Genomic DNA, 24,216 nt, shown 5'->3' on the forward strand with positions numbered 1-24,216 from the left:
GGTATCTGAGGGGGTCATTCCACGGAGATCCTCTGAGACCTTTGGGCTGGTGATCCGGGAAGAAGGCTTTCATGACGATCGGAAGAACCCTGCAGGCGAGTATTATGGGAACATGGAAATAAGTAAAGAATAGATAAGGAAATAACCGGTCCATCCCCGGCGGACCGAGGGGGCCTTGATCACACCCCACGCAGTGTGCTAGTAGGAATTACGTTCCGAAGACCACGCGCATGTACAAGTAATAAGTAAAGCATATGCTAGTGGGAATAGGTTTCTTGTTGTGTGAAAGAGAGTGAATGGCCTCGCAGTTCTAGGCCGGGCTGACCGCGTCCTAGTCGGGGCGATTGTGACCCTTTGTGTCTGACGGATACGGACCCCTTACCTATCCGTCTTCCCTTCCCTCCTTTGTCTGTGATTCTATCCTAATGGGAGGGGGCGGTTCTACTCCATTAAAAATCATGACGGAGCACTATAGCGAAGTGTTCGATAGACATAAATGTACTAAACCCGGAATGATTCAACAATGTACCCATAGGTGGCCCAGTTTGTGTGTAAATTGGCCTCCGGCAGGAACTTTCAATTTCCAAACGGCCACAAGGGTCCAGAATATAGTTATACAAGAAGGGAATCCGGGTTGCCCTGAGGATATACCGTACATAACCGCTTGGATTGCAGTTATTGAAAATCCTCCGTCGTGGGCAAAGAAGCTAGTAGAGGGAGCCGCCCTCGTAATGGTAACTCAAGTACGCAAAATGGGGAACCGGAAGTCCCCAGTGTCTGTCTGTCTGTAAGGTACCTGTAAAAAAAAAAAAAAAAAAAAATTCTACTGTGGTAGATCAGTTAGACAAATTTCTTTTTGTGATCAAATGCATTATTTCTTTTGATCTACTCTGGTGATGCAGACTATTTTTACTTAAGGAAAACTTATTAAAAGTGATTGTGAATTATTTATCTGTATATGTGTGCTGAACAGCGGCAGTTAGCTGCTGCTGGGAGCTTGAGAGTTAATTAATTTGGCTGGGCAGAGACTGCTTCTCAGCGGGACAGTTTAACCCCTATAACATTTCTCTGGTACGTTTGGGTTTTCAAATTATTAATTAAGGATTGTAATGTATGTAACTGCTATCTGTGAATTGCAAGCACATGTACCAGGGATTTTTAATTGTTTTAAACCCTAATAAGAAGAGATTTTGGTTTACAGATGCTGCACAAGACTACTATACAACAAATTAATTTACAGTGTTAAGTTAAAATACTGATTTGATTACTGAGAATGCATTTACTGGTGTTGAAGTTTAGAACTTGATGGCAGTTAAGGGTTAACGGCAGAGATAATTACAGGAGAGAGGAGGGGATCGAGCCAGAGAGAGAAGAGAAAAAAAAAAAAAAAAAGGGGACATTGGGCTAGCCTGGGTGAATGAAAATTGTTTCGTTTGTTTTAACAGAACATTATTGAAAGTTAGTTGATGGTGTGCGTATGTGAATAAAGATAGAATTGTGGTATGTTAATTAAAAGAAAGGAAGATTGTAGCTCCGAGTTTCTGCTGATTAAATTTATTCTCCAAGGTCCTTGCTAAAACTGTCTGTAATCTGACAAAGGATTGCTACTTGCAAAGAAATACCAGAACCAAGGGTCCCTTACAAATCATTTAGTGCCTTATGATGCGGGCTATTTTTAAGACATTTTATAGCAGCAAATTAATTGTTACAGTACAAAGTGGAATGGTGGTGCATCCCACTGCGTGTCAGTACGTAGTGTGTAGGCATTCAATATGGCTGTGCGTTTCAATGCTGGCGTTGCTAATCAGAAGTTTTTAGTTTTCTCATATCTTCTATCCCAGTGTCCTCCCTATGCTTATCTTTCTATTCTCTAATACCGCATGATAAAATATGAACTCTCTTTTGCTGACGCAGTTTATTTTGAAGCTGTCTCTGGGAAATTAGAGAAATGATTAAGAATGGGTTCTTTGTTAAAGTTTTTCTTGTTGCTTCTTTGGCTAGCAGTAGTTAAATATGCAGAGCTACTCCCTGTTTTAAGGAACTGGCAAGATAAGACAGCCAAGCATGTGCAGCGCTGACTGTGGGAATTACAGGATGCCGTTTGTAAAAAAAAAAAAAAAAAAAAAAAACACAGAGAAAACAAAGACTTAATATTACAAATTTTGATTCAGTGGCAGGCGCAAGATAAGGATTATTGGAAGTTGTGGGCAAGAGAAGGGGCCACTATGCAAGATTAGGAACAAGAGCAAATATGAGTCGGCCCAAATGATAAAGTAGTAGCACACACACACACATATATATATATATATATATTGCAATTATGTTCTTTTACCTCTGGTGGGGGCTGGGCTCTGGCTATTACCATATGTTCTTAGTGTTTGCAATGTAATTGGTACAAGGCTTCCAAGGGTTTGATCATCACTCCTGCACACCTAAAGCGCCCCCCCTGGATCCTTGCCTGCAGATCCAGGTTGACTTTATTGAATTAACCCAATGCCAAACTTACAAGTATGAAGGAAGCAATGTTTTGCAGCTTCTCAGCCTCGTCAGAACTGATTTGCCTCCAGGCGCAGGTCACCTATTCAATTTCCAGATGGACTGTGATCTTTTCATCGTATTTTGAGATGTATGGGAACAGGGATCAGGAAGAGAAGAAAAGGGCCCGTCCCTGCAACCAGGAACTTAATAATAGACCCGACATCCGAAAGAACCTGCAGAAGGCCGAGGGCTTTGAGGGCATGAGCCTCAGCCAGTTAAAAGCTATAGCAGACCAGGTATGTGGAAATAGAGAAGTGGAAGAGAAAAGAGAGAAGCAAGTAGACATATGAAGGAGAAAGTGACTGTTAGCCGCCGCTCTCGAGGACACTCGGGACGGGAAGGAGCCAAGACAATGGCAGACCGCGAAGAAAAGGGGGAACAAGACCCCCCCTTTGGAAAGAATCAGTGTGCGTACTGCAAAAATGAAGGCCATTGGAAGAGAGACTGTGAAGAATGGCAAAAGAAATACGGGAGCCCTGCAGTGAATACTAACGACAAAAATGGACCTGCACCGACACAAAGGGGCCGAGGAGGAAGGAGATTGGACAACCCCCACTGGCAGATGGCGGGGGAGGCGACAAGGAGCATACAGCCTGAAGAGACCGGGAGGGAAGAATCCCCACTGACCCTCTGGTGGAGATCCACGAGGTAACAACAAAAATCAGGGGCCTGTTGGACTCAGAGGCCAACGATCTGTCATGACTGCACCAATCGGCCCCCCCGACGAAAGAGACTGTTTCTATAGTGGGTGCCTCAGGTCAGGTACTCACTGCCCCTCTGCAGAAAGAATGAACTATACAAGTAGGCGGGACCATGGTATCCCTTATCGGACGAGACCTGCTGTGTAAGCTACAGACCACATTGAGATTTCAACCAACAGGGGAAGTTAAAGCCTCCTTCGGGGACCATCCAGTGATACTCATCTATCCCCTCCAAGAAGAATGGAGACTACATCTTCCCATAGTCGAACGAACCATCGAACATCGATATGAAAACAACACCCCCCTCAACGAAAAACGAAGACAACTGATGGATAGTGTACCCCAAGTATGGTCCGAACAGAACCCGGGAGGAATAGCTATCGACGCTACCCCCATATGGATAGAGATGAAACAGAATGCACAGGTGATCAATCAACCTCAATACCCCATTCCATATATGGCCAGGCAAGGAATCCAGATACATCTGCAAAGACTGTATGATTTGGGTATTCTCAGGCGAATCCGATCTGCTTGGAACACCCCTCTGCTGCCCGTAAAGAAACCCGGTTCTTCTGACTACCGACCTGTACAAGATTTACGGAAAGTGAACAATCAAGTAGCAGATCTAGTAGCCCTCGTACCCAATCCATACTCAATCTTGGCTCAAGTTTCCCCTACATCCAAGTGGGTACAGTGTCATTGACCTCAAAGATGCTTTCTTCTCCGTTCCAGTAGCAGAAGAATGCCAGAAGATCTTTGCCTTCACATGGGAAAATGCACAAACTGGAATAAAGCAGCAGTACACATGGACTCGCTTGCTGCAAGGGTTCAAGCACTCACCTACGCTGTTCGGTGAGCAACTGGCAAAAGACTTGAAGATGTACCAAGTCATGTATGGGCCAGTCATACAATATGTTGATGACCTTCTGTTGTTTCGTGAAACGTATCACGAATGTGAAGTAGCCACTCTTCACCTGCTAAAGACGTTGTACTCAAAAGGATACCGTGCAAGTAAAAAGAAGGCGCAAATCTGTGAATTGGAAGTAGAATACTTGGGCTTCCAAATACGGGAAGGTACCCGTTGTCTTGGAATATCCCGTACCAGTTCAATACGAGGTCAACCTGTACCCACTTGCAAGAAAGAGCTCCGAGCGTTCCTTGGAGCTGCTGGATATTGCAGGCTGTGGATTGCTAACTATGCTGTTATTGCCCAGTCCCTGTACGACAAGCTGCGGGGAAAGGAGGCAGAATCTCAGCCTTTTCAGTGGGAAACCCATGAATTGACAAGCTTACAACAACTGAAAGATGCCTTGATTGAACCCCCTGCTCTAGGGTTGCCAGATGTAATGAAACCATTTCATCTGTACGTCGATGAGAAGAAAGGAATGGCCATTGGGGTATTGACTCAAACTTTTGAATCATAGGAACGACCTGTTGCATATCTGTCAAAAGGAATGGACAATGTTGCAAAAGGATGGCCAGGTTGTCTTCGAAGCATTGTGGCTGCATGCTTACTAATTCCAGAAGCAGTCAAATTAACTTTTGGACAAACCTTGAACGTAACGACTCCCCACACCATTCAAGGACTGCTAGAGACCCATGGACCAAAATGGATGACTAATTCACGTCTCGTCAAGTATTAAGCCTTACTGTGTGAAACACCTGAAATTCAAATACAAGACAGCAATTGCATCAAATCATCAGGCTTCAGGCAGTCCTGGAGCTCATCACCAACGACTGCTTTCGCTCTTAAACTCTGGGCAAAACAAAATACCAAAATTATGACTGCAGTGTACCAGAATAGATTGGTTTTAGATTACCTTCTGGCCCAGGAAGGAGGGTTTGTGGAACATTTAACCTCCCCAATTGTTGTTTACAGGTAGATGACCAAAGCAAGGTTATCCAAGATATCACTGATCGCATGGTCAAGATGGCACACGTCCCTGTCCAGCAGTGGAATAGTGCATGGGACTGGACCAATGGATTCCGTGGTTGGTTTTCCATGATCGATGGATTTAAGAGCTTGTTTGTTATCCCAGCCAGTTTAATTCTGTTTTGTCTTTTAGGACCCTGAATTATTCCTTTCTTGCTCAAACCGCCTTCGTCGGGTGATGAAGGACATTGCTGAACGCAAAACAGCCACGCAGCTCCTGTTACTGTACATGTATTCCTCTGAGCCTATAGAACCTGTTTAACCATCCTCATGTTTTATCCTGGGCCATCTTCCCATACATGACAAGTTCGGGCTACAAAGGGGGGGTGGAGCCATTAGGGCCCATCCGTCTCAAACCCGTGAAGAAACCATCGGACTGTTTGGGAAATTAGGGCCCCCTGAGAACTCAAATTGCTAATTTTTCTTGTTTCTGTTTCTTTCAGCTCCACAGTTGCGTTGTGATGGTGTGATACTTTTCATAGAGAATGATAAGTATCAAATGGGGGAATGAAGGAGTCTGAAGGCTTCAACCTGACAAAGGACTTCATGTACCAGAATTCCCTGCTTCATGACGGGTTTACTTACAGTCTGCAATACAGCTGTAATTAGGACATTGAGAAACTCTCTGTCAGCACATTGCACATTTTCATTTTTTTTTGGCTTCGCTGTTCTTATTCTCTGATAAGCTTTCACTGCTGTAACCTAGATTAGAACAATGGATGTATTATGTGATGGGCTGTATTACTGCAGACTCGCAAATTCCTTTCCAGAACTGCAAGTCCCAGCAGCCTCTCCTGCAGAACATGGGAGAAGTTTCACGAAAGTTCCAGGGTGTCTAGGGAGGGGGTCAGTAGCCCCTTCAGCCGGAATATGCTCGCTCAGCAATGCTTAGAACGCATGTGTAAAAGATAAGAACTGTAAAGTGCATAAGAGTCTGCTCCTGGAGGGGAGGGGCATGCAGTTTGTACTGAGCCTTTGTCTTAGCTGCATCTTGCTGGCAATAAAAGTCTATCTTTACGGATCAGTTGTCTGGACCTCCTTACTGACGAAAAAGAGACGGTTACAAGAGTACCTCCAGACTTTAGCCTATGCAGGCTGTTTGAAAATTACTCTCCTAAAGTTATCAGAGATATTCTTGTTAAGTATCAGAAATTACAACTTCTAAAAACTCCACTAACTTCCAAAAGTATGACTCATCCTCCCCTGTTATTAGGCCGTTGCAGATGAGTGTGTGATGTTTTTATGTCTCGTTGCCAGCCATGGCGCATGTACAGCCTGCATTCGGCACTTCGTGTACTCTGCAGCTTGTGGGAAGCCTGTACTAACATATAGCAGCATGGGAGAGTGTGGCAGAGAGGCAGGCAGCCTAGGCCCTGCTGCACAGCAGCACAGATACATTCAGTAGCAGGCCCCAAAGCCTGAACTCTGGGAGACAGCGGCATGGGGAAATTCAGTGGTAGCATGGAGAGCTTCAGCATTGTTGCTGCTGGACTGGCTGGGGACACTCATGTGCCGGACGAGGTACAGATGAGTGAAGACAGTGAGATTCACAGCTTCTGCGTACATGTACAGATGACATGTCTGTTCATCATTTGTGATGGGCTTTGTCTGCTAGTTATATCATAATGGGAAGGACCGAACAAGCTAGTGTCAACATGTTGAGAATCAAGAAACTTTCATGTTGATTTACTACCAGTGTTTCTTGCTAACATTAAATCTCAGTCACAGGATGGAAGGGGCCAGCTTTTGCTGATTATAAATACATTAATAACACCAAAATATTTTGTAGCATAAACATAGTACAGTTAAGAACAAGCCTTCATTTAAGCTTCCTGCCTACAGGGCATGCTACACCTTATACCCTTATAAATTCCACAGGTAGGATTTTTTTTTTTTTTTACTGAATAGGGCAGGCCCTAACATAGTTTGTACTGGTGCCATGCATGTTAACCACTTTGATGTTTTTTGTTTTGAAAATACAAGGGCTCAAAGGGACAAGCGTTTACAGAAAGACAGTGGAAAGTTTAGCTTGATACTACGCTATTAAGTTTTATCTGATTAAATAATTATAGCAATAGTGAGGACTACCTCCCTACCTCCTCATTTACAATCGTTTGCATAAAATAAAATCAAGACATATAAAATCTATTAATTGGAATGGGGAGGGTGAGGGGGTTAGAATTCCTCTAGTGTGTGCGCCTATGAGGTGCAGGGGAGATAAGGAGATGGGGGGAGCATCAGTTACTCAAGGGTGTGTGTGTGTGTGTGTGTATGTATTCCTTGACACAGGTTTCAGGGGAGGGGGCATTTTTCTGGAATAACTAGGATATTGTAGAGCTTGGAGGGGGCAAAATAAATGATACTAGCAGGGAGGTGTAGAGCAGAGAGAAGAGATGGATGCTGGGAAGGGAGGGGTGGCAAGCAGGGCCGCCATCAGGGCAGTATTCTTGGGCCTGCAGTATGGGGCCCCAGGATCTACTGCCACATATGGGGGCCCGCAGCCACCAGGCGGCAGGTGCGCTTGGGGGATGTATTAGTTCATGGCAAAGAGGCCCACTGAGGCTCTCTCCGACAGTCTGTCGCCCAGGGGCCTACTGAAACCTGGAGCCGGCCCTGGGTGCGGGCCCCAGAGAAGGGAGAGAATCAATGCTATGCGTGTCTTTTAGACACGCATAGCATTGATTTACAGAGCACCGCAGACAGAGACTCGTCCGCGCGCTCTGTCCTGCCAGCGTTCACTGTCTGACGCGGCTGTGACGTCACCGCCGCGTCAGACAGTATGCGCCGGCAAAGCTGTATGGGGCCTCAAAATTCCTGATGGCGGCCCTGGTGGCAAGAGAGGAACCAGGCCAGACAACCATTCAGGTTGCACAGTGCCGGGCCCCAGGCCTGGAGTGGGGGAGTACCAGTGTGCCTTTTCAGGGGGAAATGGGGAGACAGGAGGTGCTGAAAGGTGAAGAGGGGGATGGGGAGAGAGAGGTGAGGGCTGGGAGCAAGGGGACATGGCTGCAGGGGGAAATGGCTGGTGGCAGGTGAGAAGGGGGCTGAGGGGGAAGGACGGGGAGGGGTTGACAGCAAGAGGCAGTAGAAGGGGAGAAAGGAAGGAGCTGGGGTGGGGGAGCCACCAGCATTTTCACCCTTCATCAAAATCCTCTTCTTCTCACTTCTCCCCACCCTCATTGCCCTTACCCCATGCCCTGTCCTCCCAACTCAAACTTTCCTATTCACTAATCTCTGCTTTCTTCTGTCTCTTCAGCCTCCCTCCTCCTTTCCCCTGTTCCCACACTCTCTCTTCTCTCCCTACAGACCTCACCCTCTCCTCTTTTCTTGCTCCCACTCACCCCTACCCCCACCCCCTGATGGCGGCTCCCCGGTTCTCCTTCTCCTAGTCACCCCCCCCCCCCCCCCCATCAAGCATCTTCCAGTTCCATCCCTGGTTCTGACGGTGAAGGTCCCCACTCTAGTCTGCAGCTGTGTCAGCACCACTTTCTCCAAAGAGGTGCTGACAACAGGCACAGCTGTAAGTCCCTCCCGACTCCAACACAGTACAGGGGCACAGCACTGTCATCCTCTCTCCTCAGTCTCTCTGAGACTCCCGGCTTGGCTCTGCTTTATTTCTGAGCGCCCAAGGAGAGAGGCATTCCCTGATCCCATGGAGATGCACTGGGATGCTTTGCTCCGGGGGAGGTGAAAGTACGACAGTACTCAGCAGCAAATCGGCAACGGAAGTTTTACCAGCAGCAACAGCAAGCAGGCAGTGAAAAGTCTGGCAGTAAAAAGGGTCAGCTCATTGAGCTATAGTGTTTTTTTCTTAAACTTGCTGGCAGCGGAAGTTACATCTATAAGATGAGACTTCCCTCAGGAACAAGTTGCAGGAAAGGGGGGGAGGTTCAGAGCACAGTACTCTTCTGAGCATGCGCAGCTCATCCTCTCTCTCTTGTCTCCTGCCGGCCGCCTTTGACCGGATTTTACAATGTCCGGTTACACTTGAAACTGGACTCTGTACAACTGACAGAAAAACCAGACTGTCCGGTTCAAAACTAGGCAGTTGGTCACCCTAGCTGGAACTGAGAGAAGTAAATTTAGTAAAATTCTGTAAAAAGTTAAAGACATGGTTTATGTCTGTTGATAATTAGATCCTTTTGTTTTACGGATTTTGGGTTAGAAATTCATGTCAATTGCAGACTACCCTATTAATGATTGACAATTAGTCTTTGCTGTGGGGGAAGGATAAGTTAGTTATGGGTTGGGATCAAATATGCACTGTTATAGTTTTTAATTTTATTATATTTTAATTTTTATGATTATGTTATTTAAATATGTGAATTTTGTATTTTTGTTTGCCGATTTTGTTCATTGCTTTGGCCGATTGCTTCAATCTGTAAAGTGATTCACAAATGCTGTTAAGTAAATAAATAAATAAAGTTGGGGGACAAATGACCTTGCTAGAAATGGTGTCCACAAAGTACAGGAAGATTTCCAAAATCTAGGAAAGAGGATTAGACACATGGCAAAGACTATTGCCTTTTCAGAAGTATTATTTGTTCATGGAACGGGAAAGGAAAGGTTGTGCCATATAGATAATTTCAATGTCTGGCTCAAAACCTGGTGTAAGGAAAGTGGTTTTGGATACATAGAAGGCTGGGGCTGTGTACGGAACAATAAAATATTATATGGTAAGGACGGCCTACATTTGTTTGTGTCAGGGAAGAGATTGCTAAGTGAAAAATTCAGAACATACATTATCAGGCATTTAATCTAGGGAGCAGGGGTGGCAGGAGGAGGCCAATGAATTTGGCATGCCATCTCCTAGCAAAACAGGAAGAAGGAAAAGAAAGTAACCAATCAGTTCAAAAAAAGCACAAAATGTTACTAGGAAAGCTGGAAAGCTGACTATAAATGCTCATAGAAAGGGCAACAAAATCCCAGACCTGCAGGCCCTAATAGTGGAGGCGGACTTGGACATTGTTGCTGTTATGGAGACCTGGTTCACAGATTCTCATGATTGGGATATGGCCATCCTGGGCTATAACAGAGAAGGGGGAGGAGCCGCTCTCTCTGTCAAAAACAATATCCAAGCAACTGAATTGCAAGGGACATGGGATAAAGAAGAAGCAATATGGACTGCCCTTAAAAAAAAAAGAAGATGGTGCTTCCATTTTTACTGGACAGAGAACTCATCTAAGACATCCAAAAGGTAGGAAAGAAGGGTGAAGTGTTGCTTGTTGGAGATCTTAATCTGCCAGATGTGGATAGGAGTATCCCCTTCTGCAGAATCTACAAGAAGTAGAGAGATAGTGGATGCCCTTCAAGGGACTCTACTCAAACAAATGGTCCTGGATCCCAAATGGGAAGGTATGATACTCGATCTAGTCGCACCAATGGTGATAATGTCTCTAATGTTTGAGCACCAGTGGTCATCAAACGGAATGGTTTGATATCTCAAATAGGATACAGAAAAGTCACACAAAGACCCGAGTTTTGAATTTCACAAATACAGATTTGTCAAAATGGGGGCCTACTTGGAGGAAGAACTGGAAAACTGGGGAAAAAATGGGTGAGGTGGAACAACAGTGGAACAAATTAAAAGGAGTTATTGCAAAGGAAACAAATCTATCTGTTGGAAAAGTAAACAAGAGAAAGAGGAAAAACAAACGGATCTGGTGGCTGAAAAAATAAAGGCAAAAAGAACAGCATTCAGGAAGTATCAAGGATCCCAAAAAAGAGAACAAAGGGAAGAATATCTGTTAAAACTGAGGGAGACAAAAAAAGAAATAAGAAAAGCAAAAGGTCAGGTGGAAGAGAGGATTGCCAAAGAGGTAAAACGAGATGAAAAAACATTTTTGAGATATATCAGAGAAAGAAGGGAGGCCATAAGTGATATAGAGAAATGAAAGGAGACATGGAGTAATGTGTGGAGAGAAACGAAGAAATAGTGGAAATATTCAACAAATACTTCAGTTCGGTGTTCACTAAAGAAGACCCTGGAGATGGACCGCTGCTGGTGGACAAGACCATAAATGGGGGTGGGAAAGACAAATCTCAGTTTAAAGAAGAGAATGTATGGGAAGAGCTAGGCAAACTGTAAGTGGACAAGGCCATGGGGCCAGATGAGATATACCCCAGGATTTTGAGGGAGTTCAGAGATGTGCTGGCAGGTCCTGTTCAATAGATCTCTGGAAACGGGAGTCATGCCGCAGGATTAGAGAAGACTGGTAGCAGAGAGGAGGCTGGAAACTACAGGCCAGTTAGCCTCACTATGGTGGTGGGAAAATTAATGGAGACTCTGCTACTGGAAAGGATAGTGAACTATTTATAATCTGGAGGGTTGCTGGACCCAAGGCAACATGGATTCACCTGGGGAAGTTCCTGTCAGACAATTCTGATTAATTTTTTTGATTAAGTGATTAGAGAATTGGATCAAGGAAGAGCATTCGATGTGATCTACTTGGATTTCAGCAAAACTTTTGATACGGTCCTGTAAAGGAGGCTAGTGAATAAAATGAGAAGCTTGGGAGTGAGCGCCAAGGTGGTAGCGTGGATTTCAAACTGGTTGACTGATAGGAGACAGGATGTAATGGTAAATGGAACCTACTCTGAAGAGTGGACTGCTGCAGGGATTGGTGTTGGGACACTTCTGTTCAATATCTTTGTGAGCAATATTGGGAAAGGGATAGAAGGTACAATTTGTCTATTTGTGGATGATACTAAAATCTGCAACAGAGTGGACACGCCTGTAGGAGTAGAGAAAATGAAAAATTATTTAAGAAAGCTTGAAGAGTGGTCGAAGATTTGGCAGCTGGGATTCAATGCCAAGAAATACAGTCATGCATCTGAGGTGTGGTATTCCAAAAGAGCTTTATGTGATGGGGGTGAAAGACTGATGTGCACGGACCAAGAGAGGGATGTTGGGAGTAATAGTGTCTACTGATCTGAAGATGGCGAAGCATTGTGACAAGGCGATAGTTAAAGCCAGAAGAATGCTGGATGCATAGAGAGATGAATAACCAGTAAGAAAAAGGAGGTGATAATGCCCTTGGTACAGATTCTTGGTGAGGCCTCACATTAAGTACTGTGTTTAGTTCTGGAGCCCATATCTCAAAAAGGATAGAAACAGAATGGAAGTGGTCCAGAGAAGGATGATCAAAATGGTGTGGGGTATGTATCGGTGTTGCGCTCCTTCCCGCGGCTGCTCCTCCTCCGCAGCCTGCTGCCACTGGCCGTCCCTCCTCTCCTACGCGGTTGGAGCCGCGCCGCTGACGCCTCTTCAAGGGAATTCCCCCCGCTGGGGAATTCCTCTCTCTTCGTGGCTGAACGCCACCGCCAGAGCTCCTCTGCTTCGGGGGAATTCCCTTGTGGGGATTCCCCTTCGCTGCGGCCGGCTTGCTGCCACTGACTCCTTTTCGCGATAGGGAGCCGCCAACGCTGTCCCCTCTTCCTTGGGGCCGGTCCAGCCCCAGCGCTGCTCCTCTTCAGTGGCAGGAGCTGCCTCTGGCCTTCCTTCTTCGCTTCTCGGCGTCATGCAGGCCTCAGTTCTGCCCCTTGGGCTCCAGAGCTCCCTCTAGGGGCTGGCTGCATGGCTTCTTCATTCTTTTAAAGGGACAGCACAGGAAGCTCCTCTTCAGCCCTCCCAGATGACTTCTTCAGGGCTCTTCCTGCTCCTGCCCTATAAAAAGGCGCTGCTTTATTCCTTCAGTGCCTTCGGATGGAGTAACATCCTCCAGAGAGTCCATCTTCAGAGTTCTATCGTCTCCAGCTTCCATCCTCGGAGTTCCACTGTTCCAACATGGTTATCTTCAAGCTCCTGTCCAGAAGACTTTGTGTTCAAGTCTTCTGTCTTCGTGATTTCTTCTTCGTGATGTCTTCGTCCTACATCCAGGTCTTCCCTGTCATCAACCTTCCTCATGGTATGTTCCAGTCTCAAGCTTTCCTTCCACAAGCCTTGGGATCCCTCGTCTATTCTTAGATGTCCCTGATGCTCCGATGCCTCGATGTCCTGACGTCCAGAAGTCCACCTGTTCTGAGTCCCAGATGTCCTGGTGTCCCGATGTCCTCCATCCAGATGTTCGTCCATCTTCTATCAATGACTTCCAGATCCTACCCTAAGCAGAGGCCCATTCCTGCTGTCATCCATCTCTTCAGATGTCCAGGTTTTCTGATGTCAAGATGGCTTCTCTGAGGTACTGCCCTCTGCATACCTCTATCTTCTCTACACCTCTTTATCGAGAACATGTCAGCAGATCTTGGTGTTCCCCGGACTTTTCAATCAGTCTACGCTTGATAGATTGGAATCCCTCCGTTGGACTTCATCGAGTGCTGCCCGACTCCTCTCTGTCTGGTGCTCCTCCCGTTCCTAGCATGGTCCTCGACCAGTCTCCGGGTTGTGTAGGGTGCGCAGCGGACAAGGCGGTCCGCGACCAGTCCTTGGGCTGTGTAGGGCGCCTTGAGGGAAAGAACTCCCTAACTTCAAGAGCCTCGTCTCTTCTCTACTCCAAGAGCCTCGTCTCTTCTTCGTACCCATGAGTGTTCCTCTTCACAGTCTCCAAGAGTCTCGTCTTGTCTGTCTTTGTACTCAAGAGTGTCTCTCTTCAACCTCTCCAAGAGTCTCGTTTCGTCTTCATCTTCAAGAGTACACCTCGTCTTCATCCATGTCCAGGAGTCCTCATCTAGTCCAAGTTCCAGGAATCCTCCTTCTTGTATGAACTCTGACTCTTCGCTCTTCGGACCAGGAGTTCCCTGTTCTGGTTCCATTCTTCATGAGTTTGAACTGTGTCCAAGCTCGCACTTGCTTTCCTATCCTCGGGGTATCTTGGGGCTCCTCTCCAAGTTATCTTGTGGACCAGGGGCTCACACTCACACAGGAGCAAGCGATCACACCTCTACGCCCCTTCCCAGGGCTCTCCTGCATGCATTCACCACGGAATACGTAGCCACAAGGCGTGTCCTCAACAATCGGAAGACTTATGAGGAGAGGATGAAGGATCTGAATGTGTATACCCTGGAAGAGAGGAGGTACAGGGGAGATATAATACAGACCTTCAGATACCTAAAAAGTTTGAATGATGCACAAACTTCAAACTTTTTCCATTTGAAAGAAAATAATAGAACTAGGGGGTCACAAAATGAAACTCCAGGGGGGATGACACAGAACCAATGTCAGGAAATATTTCTTCATGGACAAGGTGGTAGATGCCTGGAATGTCCTTCCGGATGAGGTGGTGAAGATGAAAACAGTCAAAGAATTCAAAGGGGTATGGCATAAACACAGTGGCTCTCTATAGGCTAGAGCAGGGGTGGGCAATTCCGGTCCTCGAGGGCTGCAAACCAGTCAGGTTTTCAGGATATCCTTAATGAATATGCATGAGAGAGACCTGCATACACACTGCCTCAGTTGTATGCAAATCTATTTCATGCATATTCATTAGGGGTATCCTGAAAACCCGACTGGTTTGCAGCCCTCGAGGACCAGACTTGCCCACCCCTGGGCTAGAGGATTGAAATGAACAAAAGTATGCAAGAGGGGGAGCTTGCTGGTGCATTGGTTACAACAATTAGCAGAAAGCATGGAGATTACTATCCTTAACCAATAAGCCTTGCTGCTTTTCATGCAACTGCAACAATGCTCCCTGCTTCAATGGCAGAGGGAAAAAGGGGAATTGGATTCAGAAAATAATCAAGGTTTCTGACTTCTACAGTCTGGGATACTGATATGCAGACATAAGGGATAAAAGACAGGACTGCATCTATGGCCTAGTCCTAAAGGAAATGAACAAAGCTTGCAGGGGGGTAACTTGCTGGTGTGGCGGTTACTACAATTAGCAGAAGGCATGGAGATTATCACCCTTAACCAAAAAGCCTTGATGCTTTTAATGCAACTGCTACTATTTATGATGCTTTTAATGCAACAGCTACTATTTATGATGTTTGCATGAACTGAGATTTAATGCAACTGCAACATTGCTTCCCACTTCGACGGCAGGGGGAAAAGGGGTATTGGATTCAGACAACAATTGAGGGCCCCGACTTCTACGATCCAAGGTACTGATATGCAGGCATAAGGGAAAAAGCACAGGACTGCTTCTACAGCAAAGTTCATAAGCAAAACACGTCAAGCATCACTGTTTGAATTTTCAAGGAAGCTCATCACCCACTAAAAAATGTTGCTAGCTGAAATTTTTATGGGTTATCTTAAAGCTTGGGATAACTGCACGGATCAGCAGTTACTACCCTAAGAGAAACTTAGGGGTGGCCTGCAGAGAGTGAGCGTTGCTATCTAGGGAAGCTTGCGGGGCAGACTGGATGGACGATTTGGTCTTTTTTTGCCGTCATGATTATGTTATCCTGAACCTATATTTTGTAATAATTTTTATTGCAATTTTTATTACAATAGCTTTCAGCCAAGTTTCCATGCCAAGTGTACTGCAAAACAGCACTGGTACATGGGATAAATGTACCACTAATTTTTCATATATAATATAAATATTGATTTGTATAATCATTGTAAAACCTCCCATTGTAAAAATGTTAATTTAATGTAAATATCTTTATCTAATGTTATCCTCTCCCTTTCTTCTCTACTCCCAGTTCTAGTACCTTGTTATTTGTAACTGCTTCCTCCTCACTAATAGGTTACTCATTTGTTCTTTGTACACCCCTGTTCTATGTAAACCGGCATGATGTGATTGTATCATGAATGCCGGTATATAAAAATTTTAAATAAATAAAATAAATATAATATCTTTCATCTGAACAGAATCTCAGTGTGAATTACAAGGTATTAGTTGAGAAATATGCATACAGTTCCCTCTGGGATAAGTGATCTGAACACATTCCTGAGAACCAAACTGCACGAAAGCTTCCATGGGTGACTGAAGGAACATTGTTGTACAACTCTAATTGTGAAGATGCATAGGAAAGATAAAATGGCTTTCTAAAAGTGACTCTGGAGCTTGCATCTCAAGATTAATTGAACTTAAATGTTCTCACCAATAAACAACAGTCCACATCTCATCAATCTCCACTCCTACCTACCAGTAGTAAAAAAAAAAAAAGGGAAGAATAACTAGCTCACACTTTCAAAAAACATAGAGGGGATGAAATGGATATCCCTATAATTCATGTTAACCTCACTCAATCCTATGAGAGAGCACTTGCATGGAATAATTTTTCTATGCTTCATCCACTGACTCAGAAGCATGAATCAGACCTATTCTCAGGCACTTTCAAGTTTAGCCCTAATTATGTGAATTCTGTTTTCAATATCTAGCTGACAAGTAAAGGCAGAACTGTGTATATGAGTCAAGCAAGAGTTGGCCCAGAAGCGTGCAGAAACAAGTTTGCAAAAGAGTGAAGTTGTTACTTTACATTGGAAGAAATAAACATTACTAATTGTTTTCTCTGCTGTTTACATTGTTTATGGCTTTTCTATTCACCTCAAGCATTTGAAGTAAGGGTATAATTAATTAACCCTGATGGTGCTCTCAGAATGCAAGGCATATAGAAAACTAGAAACATGACGACAAAAAAGATCATTATAGCCTACCTAAGCTGTCCATCCACGCCAACTATTCAAGCTTTACAATCCCTACCATTCCTTCAGAGATCCTCGTGTTTATCCCTTGTTTACTTGAATTCAGATACTATCTTTGTCTCCACCACCTCTATGAAGTAGCTGCTGCATATATACATTATCTCTCTCTTTAAAGAAATATTTCCTTGGATTACTCCCAAGTCTAAGCCCTTTTAACTCATCCCATAACTCCCTGTTCTAGAACTTCTTTTCCATGGAAATCTTGGAGTTATTTAAATATCTTTAATATATCTCCAAGCTTTCCTCTACGGTATAGATGTTTAGATATTTAAGCTTCTCCCAATATGCTTTAGAACAAAAACCACTGATCATTTCAAGTTGATACTCTCTGGATCGACTACAATGTTTATATCCTTTTGAAGGTGCAGTCTCCAAACTCTACACAATATTCTAAATGAAGTCTCACCAGGGACTTATACAGGAGCAATATAACTACTTTTTTCTGTTGACCATTCCTCTCCCTATTCTGGCATTTGCAATTGCCTTATCCACCTGTTTGGTCACTTTAACATCATCAGATACAATCACCCCCAGATCCTGCTCTTCTTTCGCGCTTAGAAGACTTTCACTTCTTATACTGTACCTCTTCCTTGGGCTTTTGCAGTCTAAGGAGGTCATTTTCAACGGAGTTACATATGTAAATATAACATACTATATGGGCTTGATTAACTAAAGCTTTTCTCCCACTCTGTGACTATGGGATGAATCGGGGCCTCTCAGAGAAATTTTCAAAACCCATTTCCTCGAGTTAAGTGCACTTAATGTGTGTAAAACCTATTGACAATTCAATGGCATATATTGTAACAATTTTCAAAAGTCCACTTACACTGATGGGGTAGATTTTAAAAGGTGCGCGTGCACGTCCATATGCACGTGCTACCCGGCGTGCGCACATGGACGTGCTGATTTTATGACAGTTATAAAATCTGGAGGCCGTGCGCATGTGTGGGTGACGCACCCAATGGGGAGGATTTAGGCAATTCCTGCGCAGTGACATAACCCGGCCTTCCCCAGTTCCATCCCAATTCACTCCAATTAAGGAGCGGACTGGGAGGGAACTTTCCTACCCTTCTACCCCACCTTCTCTACCCTTTCTCTCTCCTTCCTACCCCCTAAGTCCAAGTTTTTGGGGTTTTTTTACCTTTGTTCAGCAACTTACTTCAGCTCTCAAGCTGGCAGCTGGCCGGCGCGTGAGGCCCCTAGACAGCGAACCATGGTGCTGTCTCGGCTCCCCCGCCCCTCCCCTTCCAAGAGGTCCAGCACTTGAGCCGTACCGGCCTTTACGCGCATGGCCAAGCCTCTTGGAAAATTGGCCTGGCACACATAAGGCTTGGCCACGCATGTAAAGGCCAGAATTTACGCATGCCAGGCATTTAAAATCTGCACAATAAAGTGCATTTACTCATATAAAACCCAATTTTAAACATGTAAATCCTTTTGAAAATTACCCCATATACATAACTTTTTTTTAGTATTAAATCTTAATTGCCAGATCCTAGACCATTCCTCGAGTTTTGCTAGATCCCTCCTTATATTTTATTTTCAAAAATGTACTGTTTATTAATATTTCAAGCATTAAACAAGTATATTGCAAGGAAATCATGTAATAAACAAAAATTCAATATTACAAGGAAAACAAATCTCAATAAAACTAAGCATATTGGGGCGGATTTTAAAAGTCCTGCTCGCGTAAATCCGGGCGGATTTACGCGAGCAGGGCCCTGTGCGCCGGTGCGCCTATGTTCCATAGGCCTACCGGCGCGCGCAGAGCCCCGGGACTCGCGTAAGTCCTGGGGTTTTTCGAGGGGGGCGTGTCGGGGGTGTGTCGGATCGGCGCGGCGTTTTGGGGGCGGGACGCGGCGTTTCGGGGGCGGGCCCGGGGGCGTGGTTTCGGCCCGGGGCGGTCCGGGGGCGTGGCCGCACCCTCCGGAACCGCCCCCAGGTCGCGTCTCGGCGCGCTAGCGGCCCGCTGGCGCGCGGGGATTTACTTCTCCCTCCGGGAGGCGTAAATCCCCTGACAAAGGTAGGGGGGGTCTAGATAGGGCCGGGGGGGGTGGGTTAGATAGAGGAAGGGAGGGGAAGGTGAGGGGAGGGCAAAAGCGAGTTCCCTCCGAGGCCGCTCCGATTTCGGAGCGGCCTCGGAGGGAACTCCATGTTACCGTTGCTAGTAATAGCAGTGGCTATTTTCTAAGTCAACTTAATTAATAGCAGGTAATGGACTTCTCCTTCAAGAACTTATCCAATCCTTTTTTAAACACAGCTATACTAACTGCACTAACCACATCCTCTGGCAACAAATTCCAGAGTTTAATTGTGCGTTGAGTGAAAAAGAACTTTCTCCGATTAGTTTTAAATGTGTCACCTGCTAACTTCATGGAGTGCCCCCTAGTCTTTCTATTATCTGAAAGAGTAAATAACCGATTCACATCTACCCATTCTAGACCTCTCATGATTTTAAACACCTCTATCATATCCCCCCCTCAGTCGTCTCTTCTCCAAGCTGAAAAGTCCTAACCTCTTTAGTCTTTCCCCAAAGGGGAGCTGTTCCATCTTTAAAGTAACATTTAATTACCAAATATTTATCAGTCTCAGAGCAAAAAATAACCATAAGTGTGGCCTTCATCATTATCACATCTTGCAAAGATTCAAGAAATGCTGATAGGTCTAAACTGTCAGGAGAGATAAATGTATCCAAGCCACCCTCTGCTTCATTAGCTTTATGTTTTATAGCATGAAGATAATAAATATTATCAGTAGCTAATTTAACCTAATCAGAAATTTTTAAAACTTCCCTCACATATTTCATATCAGCTCATATAATGAAATCAAGTAAGTTCAAAGAGAAAATGTAATAAACAAGAATTTCTCAACCTATTCATATTTTCCAAAATTCCTAATTTGTTATGAAGCTGCAAATTGTCCTTAATATGGACCATATTGGTAGCTTGCAAGGTGTAGATTTGGTTTTCTATTCAAGGGACTTACCTTTCCAATTCTGTTATCATGCTTCTCCAAGTTAGACACAGTATCCTTGAAAAACAACATAGTTTATTTATTGAAGAAACTTATATGCCTCCAATCCACAGATCTTGGTGGATTACAAATTAAATACAAAAGAACATATTAGACAACAGCCAAGATACAAATACAGTAAAATGGACTAAATCTAACAATACTGCCACCTATATTATTGAGAGTTAAAATCCAAAAGGATTGTTTCAGTCCATGTTAATACATTCCAGAAACTCATATAAGTAACACTAGAAGATATGGCAGTAGGAGTCCCTTAACTCCTCCTTGCAATCTCTGAGGTAGAGGTACCCCACTGGTATCAGAAAGCAGAGAAGCTGGAGCCCAATACCCCTTTCAGTACCTGGTCACTGTTAAGTTCCAAAATAAGATTCTGATACTCCAGCTTGCTTCCAGGCTCCATCAAGTGCTCCAAGATCTCCTCTATTCTACTCCTCTCTCAACATTTCCATGAGTTGGCCGAATCAGCCCCTGATCTTCCAGCTCTGCCTCTCCTAGCGCTGCATCCTCTGATTCAAGATGACTAGAGCCCCCTGTAGACTGCTATGCATCTCAAACCATGACAGACCCTTCTGCCTGTTCACTATCAGCAGTCATTGGGCTTTCCCTCGGGGAATGCAGCAGTGGCAATGGGATTCGTAGAGCTGGAAATGGCAAAGCTCCCATTATTATAGAAGAGCTCTTGCTTCCTTCTCCCATGGCTGAATTCAAGCTCTGGATGTGACATCAGACCCTGAACAGGAGCAGTCATTGCAGGTATTCTTCCAAACTTCCCTTTCCTCTTACATCCCATAATAGGCAAAATAAAACAGAAAACAATACAATATAAGGCAGCAGGAGAATTAAGCTTGCTGACAAAACCATCCTGCTAGGCGGCCATCTTGATTCCTCCCCCAGTTTATCCTCCTTCCTAGCTGTCTACCCCATAAGAACATAAGAAATTGCCATGCTGGGTCAGACCAAGGGTCCATCAAGCCCAGCATCCTGTTTCCAACAGAGGCCAAACCAGGCCACAAGAACCTGGCAATTATCCAAACACTAAGAAGATACCGTGCCACTGATGCAATTAATAGCAGTAGCTATTCCCTAAGTAAATTTGATTAATAGCCGTTAATGGACTTCTCCTCCAAGAACTCATCCAAACCTTTTTTGAACCCAGTTACACTAACCACATCCTCTGGCAACAAATTCCAGAGCTTTACTGTGAGTTGAGTGAAAAAGAATTTTCTCCGATTAGTCTTAACTGTGCTACTTGCTGACTTCATGGAATGCCCCCTAGTCCTTCTATTATTCGAAAGTGTAAATAACCGATTCACATCTATTCGTTCAAGACCTCTCATGATCTTAAAGACCTCTATCATATCCCCCCTCAGCCATCTCTTCTCCAAGCTGAACAGCCCTAACCTCTTCAGCCTTTCCTCATAGGGGAGCTGTTCCATCCCCTTTATCATTTTGGTTGCCCTTCTCTGTACCTTCTCCATTGCAACTATATCTTTTTTGAGATGTGGCGACCAGAATTGTACACAGTATTCCAGATGCGGTTTCACCATGGAGCAATATAGCGGCATTATGACATTTTACGTTTTATTAACCATTCCCTTCCTAATAATTCCTAACATTCTGTTTGCTTTTTTGACTGCTGCAGCACACTGAGCCGACGATTTTAAAGTATTATCCACTATGATGCCTAGATCTTTTTCCTGGGTGGTAGCTCCTAATATGGAACCTAATATCGTGTAACTACAGCAAGGGTTATTTTTCCCTATATGCAACACCTTGCACTTGTCCACATTAAATTTCATCTGCCATTTGGATGCCCAATCTTCCAGTCTTGCAAGGTCCTCCTGTAATGTATCACAATCTGCTTGTGATTTAACTACTCTGAGTAATTTTGTATAATCCGCAAATTTGATAACCTCACTCATCGTATTCCTTTCCAGATCATTTATATATATATATATATATATATATATATATATATATATATATTGAAAAGCACCAGTCCAAGTACAGATCCCTGAGGCACTCCACTGTTTACCCTTTTCCACTGAGAAAATTGACCATTTAATCCTACTCTCTGGTTCCTGTCTTTTAACCAGTTTGTAATCCACAAAAGGACATCGCCTCCTATCCCATGACTTTTTAGATTTCTTAGAAGCCTTCTGAAAATCCAAATACACTATATCTATCGGTTCACCTTTATCCACATCTTTATTAACCCCTTCAAAAAAATGAACCAGATTTGTTAGGTAAGACTTCCCTTGGGTAATACTGATTTTGGTATCATTGGTAAAAAACAAACAAACCTTCCCCAATAATTCTTCCACAATGTTGCTCACAAAAATATGTTCTAGATTTTATCTCTTGAACAAAAACAACCAATACTGGATAACAGCTCAAGCTCAGGATCCCCTACAAATAAGAAAATAATACTTCATCTCTGTTTCTATTAACTTCAAACATTTGCTTTTGCAGGTCTTTGGAAATTCAAGGAAATAAAAAATACATTTCCACAAAAATGGAGCCTACTGCTGAAGACGCTGACTTTTGGAATGCCTTCTTGAAGATTTTGCTCTAGGATCTATATAGAACACCAATAAAACATCATCTTCAATCATTGTTAAAATCTGAGCTTGGGCAACATTCCTATATTAGTTTAGCTGGATATTTGGATCTTAATGTTGAGGAACTCTACAACAGATTACTAGATACAATTAAGAAGAATTAGATTTCAAGACCTAAATGCTGTCATATGAAATTCTTATATGCAATAGCAGTTAAATCCAGGCTGAAATTTTATAGGATCAGCTCTGAGCAAGATTTGTACAGTATTAATCAGAAAAAAACCGCATGCTAAAAGTCTGCTTTTGAATCGGGGATGGTAACTTTTAAACAGCTATGCGGGCGCACACGTATGCAAGTATGCCGGCTCGCACCAGTGGACACAGCCGTGTTATAACATACGCGTGTATATGTGTGCATGGTATAAAGTAGGCAGTGCATGCGTACATATGCACATAATTTTATATAGATACGTGCAAATGCTGCCTCTACCACATAAGTGGGGGAATTTTAGTGGCTACGCTCCGACGCAATTATTGATTTCCCAAGTTCATTCCCAGTTTGCCCAGGTAAAGAATAGGACTTTCTAAACCCCTAAATAGCCACCCTTTTGCCCTGTTAGCCCTGACCCTTAAAACCCTGCTGACTAGCCTAGTTTTTATTGTTTCATGACTTACACGCCATCCATAGCAGAAGTCAAGTTACACGGTTGGGGACCCTGGCATGTGCTTGTGTGCGGAAATTCTTACGTGCTGGTTTCATTCAAAAATCCAGGAACGCCCATGCCCTGACCATGCCCACGCCCCGCCCCATTTACTGAAAGAAAGGTTTTGTCCGTGTACTGGGAGATATGCGAGTACTCACGCGCAGGCCCAGCTTCTGCATGTATCTCCTGGCTTTGGCCTGCAGAGGGCTTTCAAGATTTGCCTTTAATTGAACTGTTAATGATTTACTATGTTATGTCAATATAAGAAGTTGAATAAAAATGTTTTCATTAGGATCAAAGTGTTTTAGTACTGCTGTGTGCAAAGTATTTTATTTCTGTGTTAGACTCCCATAGCCTAATATACTTTTCACTTATCCAAATAAGGAGATAAAATAAAAGTGCTTTTTCATCTGTAGCAGCTAAAACCTCCTTGGAGAACTGCACATTTTAGTTAATCAGGCAATCGTTACTAAAGGGAAGATGTGGCAGAACCTAGCAATTTTTGCTTTCAGGTTGGTTAGGTTGTCTGGCACTATAATCACAATTTTCACTCTAAGCAACGGTTCTTACTTGGATTTGCCCTTTGCCAGGTTTCCTTACATTCTGTCTCCAACAACTGAACTATTTAGGAGAAATGAAAACATTTGCGTGCTTTTATCTGTCTATTTAATGTCTTTCTGCAAAGCAAGTTATCAATTACCTATGCCCTGGATGGTTTCTACTCATTGCCCCCTCCCCACCCAAGCACTGATGTTAACTGGAGAAAAAATTCCGATGGAAGAGGGAAAGAGAAATATTTTGGCAAATAGCAACAAAAAGGAGGGAGAGTCCATAATCCTTAATTCTGTGATAGTGTTAAAATAAAGAAATCAATACCTAATAAGCAGCATTTTGAGTAGTATCATTGTTGACATTGCTGGTAGTAATAAAAAGTATCTTATTTTCAATTTAGAATGAACTTAAGAGGGTTCTTGTTTGTCATATGTGTTTGTCTTGACTAGACTGTAAACTCCATGGGGCAGAGACTGTTTCTGATGTGTATGTGTACAGCATTGCGTATGTCTAGTAGAGCTGTAAGAAGAATTAATTGTAGAGGGGAGCAGTAGCCTAATGGTTAGAGCAGCGGGTTGCGATCCAGGGTTCAAAACACTCTGCT

At 43.9% G+C, this 24,216-nt stretch overlaps 1 protein-coding gene across 1 annotated transcript in view; it reads right to left on the reverse strand.

Annotated features, from left to right (window-relative positions):
- HMGA2 (high mobility group AT-hook 2) overlaps positions 1–24,216 on the reverse strand; it is a 381,404-nt gene that overhangs the window by 66,314 nt on the left and 290,874 nt on the right. The window lies entirely within an intron of this gene.

Source organism: Rhinatrema bivittatum, chromosome 9 (genome assembly GCF_901001135.1).
Source record: "Rhinatrema bivittatum chromosome 9, aRhiBiv1.1, whole genome shotgun sequence".
Classification (NCBI taxonomy): domain Eukaryota; kingdom Metazoa; phylum Chordata; class Amphibia; order Gymnophiona; family Rhinatrematidae; genus Rhinatrema; species Rhinatrema bivittatum.